The sequence below is a fragment of the Hyla sarda genome, chromosome 12 (genome assembly GCF_029499605.1).
Source record: "Hyla sarda isolate aHylSar1 chromosome 12, aHylSar1.hap1, whole genome shotgun sequence".
Taxonomy (NCBI): Eukaryota; Metazoa; Chordata; class Amphibia; order Anura; family Hylidae; genus Hyla; species Hyla sarda.
In genome coordinates, this window is record NC_079200.1 from 30,743,626 (window position 1) to 30,759,816 (window position 16,191).

Here is a 16,191-nt window from a genome sequence, read left to right on the forward strand (position 1 = left end):
AGTACTGGGATCCCCCAAACTGCCCTGTGTGGTAGTTAGGTCTCCCACACAGTAGCTAGGCCCCCACACTGCCCACATATAGTAATAGGCCCTTGACACTGTCCCCATATAGTATTTAGGACCCACTCACTGCTTCCAAATAGTACTGAGGTACCCCACGCTGCCTCTGTATAGTAGTTAGGTCCTCCATACTTCCCTCCATATAATAGTTAGGCCCCCGCAATGCCCCCATATAGTACTGAGGTGCACTGTCCTCATATAGTACTTAAGTCCTTCACACTGCCCCTATATAGTACTGAGATCCTCCACACGGCTCCCATATAGGACTGAGGTCCCCCACATTGCCCCCATACACAGAGTTTTCAGCTACTTAATGAAAGCAAGATTGTTTGACGGCAAGCATAGACCTTAAAATCTATGAGGAATGGATGTACAAACTATATTACAAAGTAAGAGCAAGTGCATGTGAATAGTAAAGCCTGTGGCTGGCTGCAGCATCTGAGGGGAGAGAATGGAGGGGCAAGTATAAGTTATTTTTATTACTCCTACCATCTCCTGCCCCAATTTTTTTTTAAGTATTACTGTCATAAAGACCTGTCAGTAGTGTTTTAATCTGTTAGGGTCTGGATGCTAAGACCCCCACGACTGCTAAAACAACTGGGGAGAAGCACTCAGTTCAGAACTAGTGTTGCTCGCGAATATTCGCAATTCGAATATTATTCGCGAATATCGCATATTCGCGAATTCGCGAATATAGCGCTATATATTCGTAATTACGAATATTCGTTTTTTTTTTTTTTTCACAGTACACATCACAGTGATCACCCCTCTCTGCTTCCAGCTTGTGTGGTGTAAAGAAGGCTCTAATACTACTGTGTGAGACTGGCGCGCGAATGTTCGCATATTGCATATGCTAATTTTCGCATATGCGAATTTTCGTTTATGCTAATTTTTGTATATGCTAATTTTTGTATATGCTAATTTTCGTATATGTTAATTTTCGCATACACGAATTTTTCGCATTTGCGAAAATAAAACGAGAATATTACGAATATGCGAATATTCGCGAATATATGACGAATATTCGTCCATATATTCGCGAATATTCGCGAATTCGAATATGGCCTATGCCGCTCAACACTATTCAGAACTTGTTTCCCCATCTCTATCCTTGCCACAGGATACAAACTCTATAGACTTTCTATAGAACCTGTTACATTATGCGCTCCGGCCTCACACGCTGGCCGTGAGTTCATGGTCCCCTTACCTTCTGCTGCCAACGGGCCGGGACTCGCGTTGCGGGACGGGCCCGCATGCGAGCCCCAGTCCGTCACTCTCCGGGTGTTTCTCCTGCCTTTGCCTCCACCTCTCTGCTCCGGCACGCGTGTCCCCGTCCCTTAGGGCGTGCGCACACCGGAGCTTTAAGATTTAAAGGGCCAGTACGCTCATTAGTGTAACCACCTGTGGCTTGTTTATAAATTCCTTCACCCTCCTCAGTTCTCTGCCGGATCTTTGTTGCCTTGTGCCCTAGAGAAAGTGTTCCATTGTATTGCCTTGCCGTGTACCAGATCTCCTGCTCTTGTGACTTGACCTTGCTCCTCTGCCGCCTGCCTACTGAACTCCTGCTACGTCCAGACTACGCTACTGTGCCACCTGCTGTGACCTTCTACTATCCAGACTACGAGTTGCCTCATCCCTCCTGTGCCTCGCATCTCCTCAGCCGCCTGTGTGGTCGAGCCGTGCCAGGGGTAGCGACCTGGGTGTCGCCTGCAGCTGCAAGCCCATCCCGCTTTGCGGCGGGCTCTGGTGAAAACCAGCGGCACCTTAGACTCCACTCCCTGGTACGGTCCGAGTCATCTGTCACACAGGTCCAGTGGATCCACATACACTGTCTTCAGAAACCCGTTACAGAACCCGTCTCTTGCAGAGAAAGGAAAGACTGGGAGCACTGCGCACAACTAGTTCTAGTGACTGATGTGTGTCCAGGAAAGACCCTATAACCCCAGATAAATCTATCTTTCCAGGCTTCGAATGTATTAAGATTTAAAAGAGTTACTGTCATGTAGTAAAACCTTTGACTCGCCGTCCAGGCATGTCAAAAGTTTAAGTACCGCTGGGTCTCACTCTTGAGTCCCGCTACAATCATGAGTTATAGCTGTACACTTCACTCCCTGACTGGCCACCCTATCCAACTTATGTGCTCTATAGACTATAATAGAGCATATCAGATGGATTGAGTGGCCACTGAGGAATGAAGCACGTTGCCAGCCATAAATTACATTGCAGCAGGTCTCAGGAGTGAGACCTGATGCAATCTAAACTTTTGACATGTCAGGACAAAATTTCAGTTTTACTAAATGACAGTAAGACTTTAATTAATTTTGAAAGAACAACAACAATACTGAGATAAGAGCACTGGACATGTACAATATACTGATATTCTGTAATCAGGGCTGAATTTGTTATTAGGCACCCGCAAGCCTGTGCCTAGGGTGGCAGAGTTGAGAGGGGCAGCACTTAAAGAGTTGTGGTACTACTACTAAAGAGTTTGTAGTACTATTGATAAGATGACTTTTTTCAATATACATTTATTTTAAAATAATGTCAGTTTTATTAAAAAAATTAATAAAATTAAAATAGCCACCACTAGGGGTCATCTATCTTTATGCATACAGACTACTCTGTTTTTTGCAGCATACTGGATACCAGCCACAAAGTGTGTTAGTATCCAGTATAGGAGATCACCATTACACCACCACAGACTTCAGCTGTTGCTAAACTACAACTCCTATGATGGAAGTTGTAGTTTTGCAACACCTGGGGGTACAATCTTTGTAGAAAGTTCAACTATAAAACTACAACTCCCAGCATGTTTGAACAGCCAAAGCTTTCTCTGACTCCTGAATTACAAAGAAGCTGATCAGACAGTCAGGAGTCTGTTGAAGCTGAATGACACACATAGTGATAGCTATGTTGATTAGCATCCAGCTTTACTAGGAACAGATAGAAAATGTATGCATAAAAACTACTGTGCAGTGATTTGCAGACTACCCGGCTGCTCCCAGACTCAGAGCATATTAGTCATCCTGTAACACTCACGTTTCAGTAGACTGGAACACTGATGATAATGGATCCACTGGATCTGTGTGGTAGATGACTCGGACTGTACCAGGGAGCGGAGTTTAAAGTGCCGCTGGTTTTCACTAGAGCCCACCGCAAAGTGGGATGGACTTGCTGCAGCAGGCAGCACCCAGGTCGCTACCCCTGGCACGGCTCGACCACAAAGGAAGAGAAGATTCAAGGCACAGGTGGGATAAGGCAACTCGCGGTCTGGATAGCAGGAGGTCAGGGCAGGCTGCACATTAGCGTAGTCGGGAACGCACCAAATAGTCAGTAGGCAGGCGGCAAAGGAGCAATGTATGAGCTCCGGCGTGCGCGCGCCCTAGGAGGCAGGGACACACGCTCCGGGGCTGCGGGAACAGAAAGACCAGGGAGGTGAGTGACGGGCTGGGATTTGCATGCGGGCGCATCCCGCAATGCGAATCCCAGCCCTGCCGGCAGCGGGGACATGACAAGAGAACGCGCACGGCCAGCGTGTTTGGCCGGAGCGCAGTTGTTACACATCCGAAGTGAGGAAGAAAGACAGACATGCCCCCTCCATAAGGCAAGAAGAAAAAGCAAGTGAGCAAGATATAAATGCAATTTGTTAGGGATATATAGGTCCTAGACACATAAAAATATATGTAAATGATCAGGATTAGGTACGGAGTAACATATAACTTTTTTTTTGCACTATGACAGGTACGCTTTAAAAGAGTAAAAATAAAAACAATTACTAATACTTTTGATGTATCTGCTGCAATTGCAGGAAAAAAAATATTTCCCCCTTAAGGATGCGTTCACACAGGCATATTTTCTTTCCTGGGTCGCTTTCCCTGTGGACATGGTGTCTCTGAGGCAGTGGTCGCCGCCCGGCGCTACGCCAGTGTCAGGTTAGGGACCCACTCTGACAAGGTGGCCTTGACGTGGCGAGTGGGCTTGTACTTTTTGATTAAAATGTATAATAACAATCTGTTAGTTTTTTTAATTATGCTGAGACGCAAGTAGATCATAATACAAATGGTGGATGTGCGGCTGTGTTTCTCTTTTTGCGTTGTATTTTCTTTCAAACTCGCAGCGTGTTTCCTGCTGCAAGTTTGAAAGGGTCAGGCACTCCACAGCAGGTTTTGGGCAGAGGAATCTCCGCTGTTGAAAATCCGCCACAGACCCTATTAACTTCAATGGGGCTCACGGCGGATTTTCCGCATTGGAAATTCCGCAGCCGAAAATGTCCTGCGGACAGCCAAGGAGGCCCCGCCCCCTCTCATACACGCAGGAGGAATCCCGCAAATGATTCTGTTTGTGTAGATAGGCCATATTGGTACTATTGTATTCAGTACAAGTGCTCAGGGCAACACGTCTGTGAAAATGTGGCCCTAATATTCCTCTCCATTATGCTGAATTATATTTTATTTACTCCTACTAACCTTTCACATATTGGGTGGGGATACACGCACTGTGTATCTCTAAGAAGACCATGAACCTCCTCCCCTAGTTTTTCTCTGATCTGGGTGATAAATGGTATGTGCCATGTTTGAAAGAACAACAAATCCATCTGCGTGAAAAATACATGGAGAAAATCAATTGTTTCCTCCTGGCCAAATTCAATAAAGCTGTTATCAATATATCGACAGGTCTCCTGGTGGGGCTGTGATGCTTCACTAGAGACATCAGATCTCTCACAGTAACAGTGAATCATCAATATGCTAAACTAGATCCGAGGAGCTCGATAACACTGCAGACGGACTGACTAAGTCTGGCAAATTTAAATCACACTTTTAGTAATGTGTCCACCGTATATACTCGAGTATAAGCTGAGTTTTTCAGCACGATTTTTCCTGCTGAAAACGCCCCCCCCCCCCCCCCCCCCCTCGGCTTATACTCGAGTGAACTCTCCACCTGTCAATCCCTTTCAGTGGTCTTCAACCTGCGGACCTCCAGATGTTGCAAAACTACAACTCCCAGCATGCCCGGACAGCCATTGGCTGTCCGGGCATGCTGGGAGTTGTAGTTTTGAAACATCTGGAGGTTTGCAGGTTGAAGAACACTGCGGCCTTCGTCATCATCCAGACCCCCCCCCCTTTAGTTTTCTACTCACCTCCCCTCGGTGGGAAGGAAGGGTGAGCTGGTCCGGGCCATCTATGCTGCAGGGACCGTCCGGTGGGGAGGGTTAGTCGTTCCGGGCTGTCCATCTTCACCGGGAGGCCCTCTTCTCCGCTCCGGGCCCGGCCCCGGCCTAGTGACGGTCCCTTGACGACGACGCACAGGGACGTCCCTGTGCATCAACGTCCCTGTGCATCATCGTCAAGGCAACGTCACTAGTCCGGGCCCAGAGCGGAGAAGAGGGCCTCCTGGTGAAGGACAGCCCGGAACGACTAACCCTCCCCACCGGACGGTCCCTGCAGCATAGATGGCCCGGACCAGCTCACACTTCCTTCCCACTGAGGGGAGGTGAGTAGAATACTAAAGGGGGGGGGGGGTCTGGATGATGACAAAGGCCCGCAGTGGTCTTCAACCTGCGGACCTCCAGATGTTTCAAAACTACAACTCCCAGCATGCCCGGACAGCTGTGAGTTGTAGTTTTGCAACATCTGGAGGTCCGCAGGTTGAAGACCATTGATTGAAGGGATTGACAGGCGGTGATGATGTGGGGGGGTGATGATGACGGGGGTCTAGATAATGACAGGGTGATGATGTGGGGGGGTGATGATGACGGGGCATGATGACATGGGGGGATGATGTATTTCCCACCCTAGGCTTATAGTCGAGTCAATAACTTTTCCTGGGTTTTTGGGGTGAAATTAGGGGCCTCAGCTGTATATATGGTATATAAAATGTTACCACTATATATTGTATGTTGTTATTTTTATATATGTGTCTAAAGCTTTCGATAACAGTGGCCACTTTCAAAACAGATTTGCCAGCCTTATTTATTTTATTTTTTAAAAACCTATGTATATATCTTTTATGGACACATTGCCTGTGTTCACACTTTATATCATAGTCGATATCAAATTTTTCTGTATATACAGTATATGACATTATAGGGTTCACATGGACTGAAACTATGATGGCCTAATAGGCCATTAAAAAAAACGTAGCCCCTATCCACAGGATGTGTTTGATCATGGTGGGTCTGACATGCCTGACTACTTCCAAAAATCATAATGCTTTCAATTTTCCACCCACAGAACTATATGAGGGCTTGTTTTTTGTGCCACCAATTTTACTTTGTAATACTGTAAATTGATTCACCTCCAAATCTACAGCGAAACCAGAATAAAAATATTTAGGCAAAATTGAAATAAATATAAAAGCGCCATTTTGTAACTTTTGGGGGCTTCCGATTCTATGCAGTGCACTTTTTGCTAAAAATGACTCCTTATTCTGTAGGTCCATATGATTAAAATGATACCCCACTTATATAGGTTTGATTTTGTTTTAAAAAATTATAACTTTTTGTAAGAAAATTAGAATGTTTAAAATTGTCCTATTCTGACCCCTATAACTTTTTTATTTATTTTTCTGTATACGGGGATGCATGAGGGCTCATTTTTTGCTCTGTGAAGTTTTTATCAGTACCATGTTTTTTTTTTTTATGGGACTTTTTGATCGCTTTTTATAAAAAATTTTTAGGGTATGCAAAGTGACCAAAAATACGCAATTTTGGACTTTGGAATTTTTTTACGTGCACGCCACTGGCCGTGCGGCTAAATTAACATTATATTTTTTTATTTTGGACATTCACGCATGCGGCTATACCACATATGTTTGTTTATTTTTGTTTACATATTTTTTTTTTTTAAATGGGAAAAGGGGGTTGATTCAAATTTTTATTAGAAAAGGGGTTAAATCAAATTTATTAACTAGTTTTTTTACTTTTTAATGGGAAAAGGGGGTGATCAAACTTTTATTGGGGAAGGGGTTAAATTCTATCTTCTGATTGCATACACTGTTCAATACTATGCCATAGCATAGCATTGATCAGTGTTATCGGCACTCTGCTGCTCCAGCCTGCTGAGCAGGCATGGAGCAGCAGATCGCCGATCAGTCGGAGAGGAGGCAGGAAGGGACCCTTCCCCATCCTCTCAGCTGTTTTGGATGCTGTGATTTCAACGCGGTGGTCCCGAACAGCCCAACTGAGCTGCTGGGATACTTTTACTTTCACTTAAGACGTGGCGATCAACTTTGAACGCCGCGTCTAAAGGGTTAATGCAGGGCATCACCACGATCGGTGATGACCCGCTATGACCCACGCTCAGGAGCGTCATAGGAGGGGAGCGGGACAATGGTGTACAGGTACGCCCTCCATCCCCAACAGGTTAAGGTTACCTCGACAACTGTACCACCCAGCGTAAACTGTGTTTCTCCTCACCAGCATTTACGGAATGGTCTGGAGACCTTAAAGGAGTACTCCACTGGAACACATTTTTTTTTTTAAATCAACTGGTGCCAGAAAGTTAAAAAGATTTGTAAATTACTTCTATTAAAAAATCTTAATCCTTCTAGTACTTATACCGTATATACTCGAGTATAAGCTGAGTTTTTCAGCACGATTTTTCGTGCTGAAAACACCCCCCCTCGGCTTATACTCGAGTGAACTCTCCACCCGCAGTGGTCTTCATCCTGCGGACCTCCAGAGGTTTCAAAACTACAACTCCCAGCAAGCCCGGGCAGCCATCGGCTGTCCGGGCTTGCTGGGAGTTGTAGTTTTGAAACCTCCGGAGGTCCGCAGGTTGAAGACCACTGCGGCCTTTGACATCATCCAGCCCCCTCTCACCCCCTTTAGTTCTGTACAGTACTCGCCTCCGCTCGGCGCTGGTCCTGTGCTGCAGGACTGTCCGGAGAGGAGGTCGTCCGGTGGGATAGTGGTTCCGGGCTGCTATCTTCACCGGGGAGGCCTCTTCTAAGCGCTTCGGGCCCGGCCCCAGAATAGTCACGTTGCCTTGACGACGACGCAGAGGTACGTTCATTACCAACGTACTTCTGCATCATCGTCAAGGCAACGCCTCTATTCTGGGCCCGAAGCGCGGAGAAGAGGCGCCCCTGGTGAAGATGGCAGCCTGGAACCACTATCCCACCGGACGACAGTCCTGCAGAACCGGACAGTCCTGCAGCACCGGACCAGCGCCGAGCGGAGGCGAGTACTGTACAGAACTAAAGGGGGTGAGAGGGGGCTGGATGATGTCGAAGGCCGCAGTGGTCTTCAACCTGCGGACCTCCAGAGGTTTCAAAACTACAACTCCCAGCAAGCCCGGACAGCCGATGGCTGCCCGGGCTTGCTGGGAGTTGTAGTTTTGAAACCTCTGGAGGTCCGCAGGTTGAAGACCACTGAGGGCGGATGATGACAAGAGGATGATGAAGGGGGGTGGGGATGATGACAAGGGGATGATGAAGGGGGGGGTGTGGGATGATTACAAGGGGATGATGAAGGGGGGTGGGGATGATGACAAGGGGATGTTGAAGGAGGGGGGTGTGGGATGATGATGAAGGGGGGTGGGGATGATGACAAGGGGATGATGAAGGGGGTGTGTGGGATGATGACAAGGGGATGATGACAGGTGATGATGATGAGGGTCTGGATGATGACAGGCGGTGATGATGATGAGGATGTTAATGACGGGGGTCTGGATGATGACAGGGGGGATGATGTATTTCTCACCCTAGGCTTATACTCGAGTCAATAACTTTACCTGGGATTTTGGGTTGAAATTAGGGGCCTCGGCTTATACTCGGGTCGGCTTATACTCGAGTATATACGGTAAGCTTCTGTATGCTCCACAGGAAGTTCTTTTCGTTTTGAATTTCTTTTCTGTCTGACCACAGTGCTCTCTGCTGACACCTCTGTCCATTTTTGGAAGTGTCCAGAGCAGGAACAAATCTCCATAGCAAACCTCTCCTGCACTGGACAGTTCCTGACATGGACAGAGGTGTCAGCAGAGAGAAAATTCACTGTGGTCAGACAGAAAGGAAATTCAAAAAGAAAAGAACTTCCCGTGGAGCATACAGCAGCTAATAAGTACTGGAAGGATTAAGATTTTATAAAAGAAGTAATTTACCAATCTGTTTAACTTTCTGTCAGCAGTTAATTTAACCCCTTGCCGCAAAATGCCGTTTCTAAACGGCGCGGCAGCACGGGTGGGTTATGAAGCGAGCTAAGGAGCTGAGCTCACTTCATACCCGCATGGTCATGGCTGCTATCAGCATCAGGCAGATGTCTGGCATTAACTCTTTAGACGTGGCGATCAAAGTTGATCGCCATGTCTAAAGTGAAAGTGAAAGCTTCCTGGCAGCTCAGTCAGGCTGATCGGGACCATCGCGGTAAAATCGCGATGTCCTGTTCAGCTATGACGCAGCAGAAGGGTGTCTTACCTGCCTCCTGTGAGTCTGATCGGCAATTGATTGCTCCAAGCCTGAAATCCAGGCTTGAGCAATCAACCGCCGATAACACTGATCAATGCATTGCATAATTTTGGTCACTTTTTATACCATAAAAAAATGAATAAAAAGCGATCAAAAAGTCAGATCAAAACAAAAATGGTACCGATAAAAACTTCAAATCATGGCTCAAAAAATTAGCCCCCAATCCGCCCCGTTCGTGGAAAAATAAAAAAAGTTATAGGGGTCAGAAGATGACAATTTTAAACGTATAAATTTTCCTGCATGTAGTTATGATTTTTATTTACGACAATATCCAACCTATATAAGTAGGATATCATTTTAATCGTATGGACCTACAGAATAAAGATAAGGTATCATTTTTACAAAAAAATTTACTGCGTAGAAACGGAAGCCCCTAAAATTTACAAAATGGCGTTTTTTCTTCCATTTTGTTGCAGAATAATTTTTTTTCTGTTTCACCGTAGATTTTGGGTAAAATGACTGAAGTCATTACAAAGTAAAATTGGTTTATTTTTTAAAAAGGTAAGGAGGAAAAAACCAAAGTGCAAAAACGGAAAAACTCTCAGTCCTTAAGGGGTAAAAAAATTTTTTTTCCAGTGGAATACCCCTTTAAGACTGGCACTAACTCCCAGTCAAAGCCTGCAAAGGCTCTTACCTGCTGTTAGCTCTGACTTGCATTTGGTGGATACTTTGGCTTCTGACCCATGCATAAGTACTGTGGTGAATCCATTGTCTGCGCTACGTGCAGACACACTGGAACGATGTACGAGTCGCCGTGCATGCGCGGTGTACTCGCACACATCGCGACAATGAGCTAGGGCGAGAGCTGCCGCGACGTGCAAGTATACTGCGCATGTGCGTGGCGACTCGCACATCGCACTGTGTCTGCTCGTAGCGGCGTATTGCCGCTCTGAGCAGGCACATGTAAAGGCAGAATACAGAGGGTCCTTCAGCGGCATATCCGCAGCGAAATACGCTGCGAAAATCCACTGGTCTGAACGTATTCACACATGCAGGATCTGCTGCATATTTAAAGGGGGTATTCGAGGAAAAAAATTTTTTTTTTCATATCATCTTAAACAGATTTGTAAATTACTTCTATTAAAAAAATCTTAATCCTTCCAGTAGTTATTAGCTGCTGAAGTTGAGTTGTTCTATTCTGTCTGACTGCTCTCTGCTGACATCTCTGCTTGTCTCAGGAACTGTCCAGAGCAGGGAAGGTTTGCTATGGGGATTTGATCCTACTCTGGACAGTTCCTGGAGACAAGCAGAGGTGTCAGCAGAGAGCACTGTGGTCAGACAGAAAAGAACAACTCAACTTCAGCAGCTGATAACTACTGGAAGGATTACGATTTTTTTTTTATAGAAGTAATTTTCAAATCTGTATACATTTCTGGAGCCAGTTGATATAAAAAAAAATAAAAAATAAAATAAAAGTTTTTTTTTTTCATGGAATACCCCTTTAAGTGCTACAGATTTACAGATTTGCAGCATTCCACAGATGCAACCTGGCTCCCTGACCCCCCAAGACTAGGACAGTGTTTCCCAACCAGGGTGTTTTCAGCTGATGTAAAACTACAACTCCCAGCATGCCCGGACAGCCAACGGCTGTCCGGGCATGCTGGGAGTTGTAGTTTAACATCAGCTGGAGGCACCCTGGTTGGGAAACACTGATCTATGGGGCTCTAGGGAAAACTTTGGGACACCGCTAAACAGGACTATATTATTGTAGGTCCAATTGCGTTGTTTACACCTGTCAGTGCTCTCCCCCTATATCTTTTCCTACATTACTAATACAATTATTTTTTTTCTATTTACTGTTCTTCTAGTGATGTACTGTATAAATCATCTCAAAGCCAGTACTGATAAAATACAGGATTCATGTTTGTGTGGCACTAATTGGGTTACAATTAATTTTTCACGGTCGACTTCTCAACCATAAAACCTACTGGCAGTCCCAGTTATCACACGACAAGCGGTGACCAGATAATGAGAGGATCTGACTATAGAATTCTCAGTTCTTACAGAATCTTGCTCTAGGCACATGTCAGAGTTTTGTTAGGGTTTTCGAGGAGACTCGAGAAAAGAACAACTCAACTTCAGAAGCTCATAAGTACTGAAAGGATTAAGATTTTTGAATAGAAGTAATTTACATATCTGTTTAACTTTCTGGAGCCAGTTGATATATATAAAAAAGAGTTTTTTTCCTGGATAACCCCTTTAACCTGTTAAAGGGGTACTCCGCCCCTGGCATCTTATCCCCTATCCAAAGGATAGGGGATAAGATGTTAGATCGCTGCGGTCCCGCTGCTGGGGACCCCGGGGATCGCTGCTGAGGCACCCCGCCCGAACTCGCTCTGTGGGTAATGACGGGCGAAATAGGGGCTGGAGCAGCGTGACGTCATGGCTCCGCCCCTCATGACATCACGGCCCATCCCCTTAATGCAAGTCTATGGCAGGGGGCGTGACGACCGCCACGCTCCCTCCCATAGACTTGTATTGACGGGGGCGGGCTGTGACGTCACGAGGGGTGGAGCCGTGACGTAACGATTCTCCGGCCCCTGTATTGCCCATCATTACGTGCAGAGCGATCTCGCTCTACGCAGTAATGATAGCGGGGTGCTGCAGCAGCGATCCCCAGGGTCCCCAGCAGCGGGGCCCCAGTGATCTGACATCTTATACCCTTTGGATAGGGGATAAGATGTCTAGGGGCGGAGTACCCCTTTAAGGACGTAAACTTACGTCCCTAGTCCCGCTCCCGTGATATAACGCGGGGTTACACGTTGACCCCGCATCATATCACGGCGGGCCCAGCGTCATAGTGAGGCCGGGACCCGCCGCTAATAGCGCGCAGCACTGATCGAGGTGCCGCGCCCTATTAACCCTTTAGCTAAAAGTGAAAGTAAAATGTGCCGGTTAGCTCAGGGAGCTGTTCGGGATCGCCGCGGTATAATAGCGGCATCCAGAACAGCTGTACTTCAGGGGGAAGGTCTCTTACTTTCCTTCCTGCAGTCCGATCGCCGAATGAATGCTTCAAGCCTGAGATCCAGGCTTGAGCATTCAATCGCCGAAAACACTGATTGATGCATTCCTATGGAGATGCATCAATCAGTGGTAAAGATCAGTACATGCAATGTTATAGCCCCCCCTGGGGGCTATAATATGGCATAAGAAAAGTGTAAAAAAATCATTAAAGGGGTATTCCAGGCAAAACTTTTTTTTTATATATCAACTGGCTCCGGAAAGTTAAACAGATTTGTAAATTACTTCTATTAAAAAATCTTAATCCTTCCAATAGTTATTAGCTTCTGAAGTTTTCTGTCTAACTGCTCAATGATGATGTCACGTCCCGGGAGCTGTGCATGATGGGAGAATATCCCCATAGGAACTGCACAGCTCCCGGGACGTGAGTCATCAGAAAGCAGTTAGACAGAAAACAGCAACTCAACTTCAGAAGCTAATAACTATTGTAAGGATTAAGATTTTTTAATAGAAGTAATTTACAAATCTGTTTAGCTTTCCGGAGCCAGTTGATATATAAAAAAAGTTTTTGCCTGGAATACCCCTTTAAGCCTTTCAATGATCCCTTCCCCTAATAAAAGTTTGAATCACCTGGCATTTCCAAGAATAAAAAAAAAACCAGTGTAAATAAAAATAAAAATAAACATATGTGGTATTGCCAAGTGCGGAAATGTCCGAATTATAAAAATATACCGCTTTTTAAACCGCATGTTCAATGGCGTACGCGCAAAAAAATTCCAAAGTTCAAAATAGCGTATTTTTGGTCACTTTATATCATGAAAAGATGAATAAAAAAAAGTCTGATCAATGCAAAAATGGTACTGACAAAAACTTCAGATCACGGCACAAAAAATGAGCCCTCATAGCGCCCTGAACACGGAAAAATAAAAAAGTTATAGGGCTCAGAAAATGACAATTTTAAACGTATAAATTTTCCTGCATGTATTTATGATTTTTTTTCAGTAGTAATACAAAATTAAACCTATATAAGTAGGTGATCATTTTAACCGTATGGACCTAGAGAATAAATAAAAGGTGTCATTTTTAACGAAAAATGTACTACGTAGAAACGGAAGCCCCCAAAAGTTACAAAATGGCATTTTTTTTTCAATTTTGTCGCACAATGATTTTTTTTCCCGTTTCACCGTAGATTTTTGGGTACAATGACTGATGTCATTACAAAGTAGAATTGGTGGCACAAAAATTAAGCCATAATACAGATTTTTAGGTGCAAAATTGAAAGAGTTATGATTTTTAAAGATAAGGAGGAAAAAACGAAAGTGCAAAAAACGAAAAACGCTTGGTCCTTAACCCCTTAAGAACTCAGGGTTTTTCCGTTTTTGCACTTTCGTTTTTTCCTCCTTACCTTTTAAAAATCATAACCCTTTCAATTTTCCACCTAAAAATCCATATTATGGCTTATTTTTTGCGTCACCAATTCTACTTTGCAGTGACATTAGTTATTTTACCCAAAAATTAATGACAAAACGGGAAAAAAAATCATTGTGCGACAAAATCGAAGAAAACGCCATTTTGTAACTTTTGGGGGCTTCCGTTTCTACGCAGTGAATATTTTGGTAAAAATGACACCTTATCATTATTCTGTAGGTCCATACGGTTAAAATGATCACCTACTTATATAGGTTTGATTTTGTCGTACTTCTGGAAAAAATCATAACTACATGCAGGAAAATGTATACGTTTAAAAATGTCATCTTCTGACCCCTATAACTTTTTTATTTTTCCACATACAGGGCGGTATGAGGGCTCATTTTTTGTGCCGTGATCTGAAGTTTTTATCGGTACAATTTTTGTTTTGATCGGACTTTTTGATCACTTTTTATTCATTTTTAATGGAATAAAAAGTGACCAAAATACGCTTTTTTGGACTTTGGAATTTTTTTGCGCGTATGCCATTGACTGTGCGGTTTAATTAACAATATATTTTTATAGTTCGGACATTTACGCACGCAGCGATACCACATATGTTTATTTTTATTTTTATTTACACTGTTTTATTTTTTTTATGGGAAAAGGGGGGTGATTCAAACTTTTATTAGGGAAGGGGTTAAATGACCTTTATTAACACTTTTTTTTAAACTTTTTTTTTGCAGTGTTATACAGCTTTGACCGCCGCTTCTAAAGGGTTAATACCGCACATCGCCGCGATCGTAGTGATGGATGGAAGGATTAAGAATTTTTAAGAAATAGAAGTAATTTACAAATCTGTTTAACTTTCTGGCACCAGTTGATTTAAAAAAAAAAGTTGATTGGAAAAAAAGTTTTCCACCGGAGTACCTCTTTAAGTCCCTGTTCTTCCCCAGCAACCATCTACAGCCCCCGATTAGATAGCAGAGCTGCAGATGGGTCCCCTTGACACCAGGGATTACCATCATTTAATGTTTAAATGCCGTGATCGCTATTGATCATAGAATTTAACCATTTAAATGACAGATGTCAGAGCCATCTCTTATGTCCGTCATTACCTGCAGATGTCAGCTGCTGATAGCAGCAGGGATCTGCCAGGTATGACGTGAACCTGACCAACGGACCAGCGTCATTTTCCCCTCACCCGACCCATGACATACCGGTACATCATGGGTCAGGAAGGGGTTAAAAATTGCAGCCGGCACCGATGAAGGTGCCGTCTGGGTCAAATGGACCCAGTGGGACTCATTTTAGGGCCAGCCCTGGCCAGGAAAAATAGACCAGGCCTGATGTGCATAATAAATATACTCCATGGGTTGGAAGCAGCGTGCATGGATCACTACTTACCTCTACTGCAAAGCATCATTACTTACCTCTACTGCAAAGCATCATTACTTACCTCTACTGCAAAGCATCATTACTTACCTCCGCCAGCTGTAAGGTGTACAGTAGAGATGAGCGAACTTACAGTAAATTCGATTCGTCACAAACTTCTCGGCTCGGCAGTTGATGATTTATCCTGCATAAATGAGTTCAGCTTTCAGGTGCTCCCGTGGGCTGGAAAAGGTGGATACAGTCCTAGGAGACTCTTTCCTAGGACTGTATCCACCTTTTCCAGCCCATCGGAACACCTGAAAGCTGAACTCATTTATGCAGGATAAGTTATCAACTGCCGAGCTGAGAAGTTCGTGACGAATCGAATTTACTGTAAGTTCGCTCATCTCTAGTGTACAGCAGTGCTTAGTGTAATGTTGTATACTGTACAGAAGCCTGGACTCCCGTCAATCTAATGACAGGAGTCCCTGCTCTGTAAAAGGCTGAGCTGTACTTATAAATCGTACTATATAAATCACTGGTTACTGAATGTCTCCAAAAGAGTTACTTGCTTGGAAAGTACTAAGTAAGTATGAGAGAAACATCCGTGAATCAAAAGGGTATGTGAGGGTATGTGCACAGTGGAGGTTGCTGGTTTTGCATGTGGAGTGTGGGAATTGTCCTTTGTATACTTACCTGATCACCCAGGAGGAAGCATATCCTCACTTATGTGAAATCTTCATGTCTCTGTGGGTGCTTTATGCAATTTATTGTTCACCTGTGCACTTGTATCCATGATTTTTGCATTTTTTGATGTAACATATGTAATATATACTGGTGGCCCTAGTATGTAGGGTTTGTTACTTATATGCACTTTATCCTGATGTAATATTATCTACCTCATAGTTGTCAGATTTACCTGACTGT

General features: G+C 44.4%; 1 protein-coding gene across 2 annotated transcripts in view; it reads left to right on the forward strand.

Annotated features, from left to right (window-relative positions):
* The window catches only part of LOC130296715 (glucagon-1-like), a 111,147-nt gene that overhangs the window by 34,943 nt on the left and 60,013 nt on the right, over window positions 1-16,191 (forward strand). Inside the window, exon 1 of one of the 2 annotated variants that reach the window (XM_056548562.1) lies at window positions 5,429-5,550. The exons of the other annotated variant lie outside the window; for it this stretch is intronic. The gene's annotated coding sequence lies outside the window, so the exon portion shown is untranslated. Of the gene's footprint in view, window positions 1-5,428; window positions 5,551-16,191 lie in introns of those variants that run through there. 2 annotated transcript variants of the gene reach the window in all.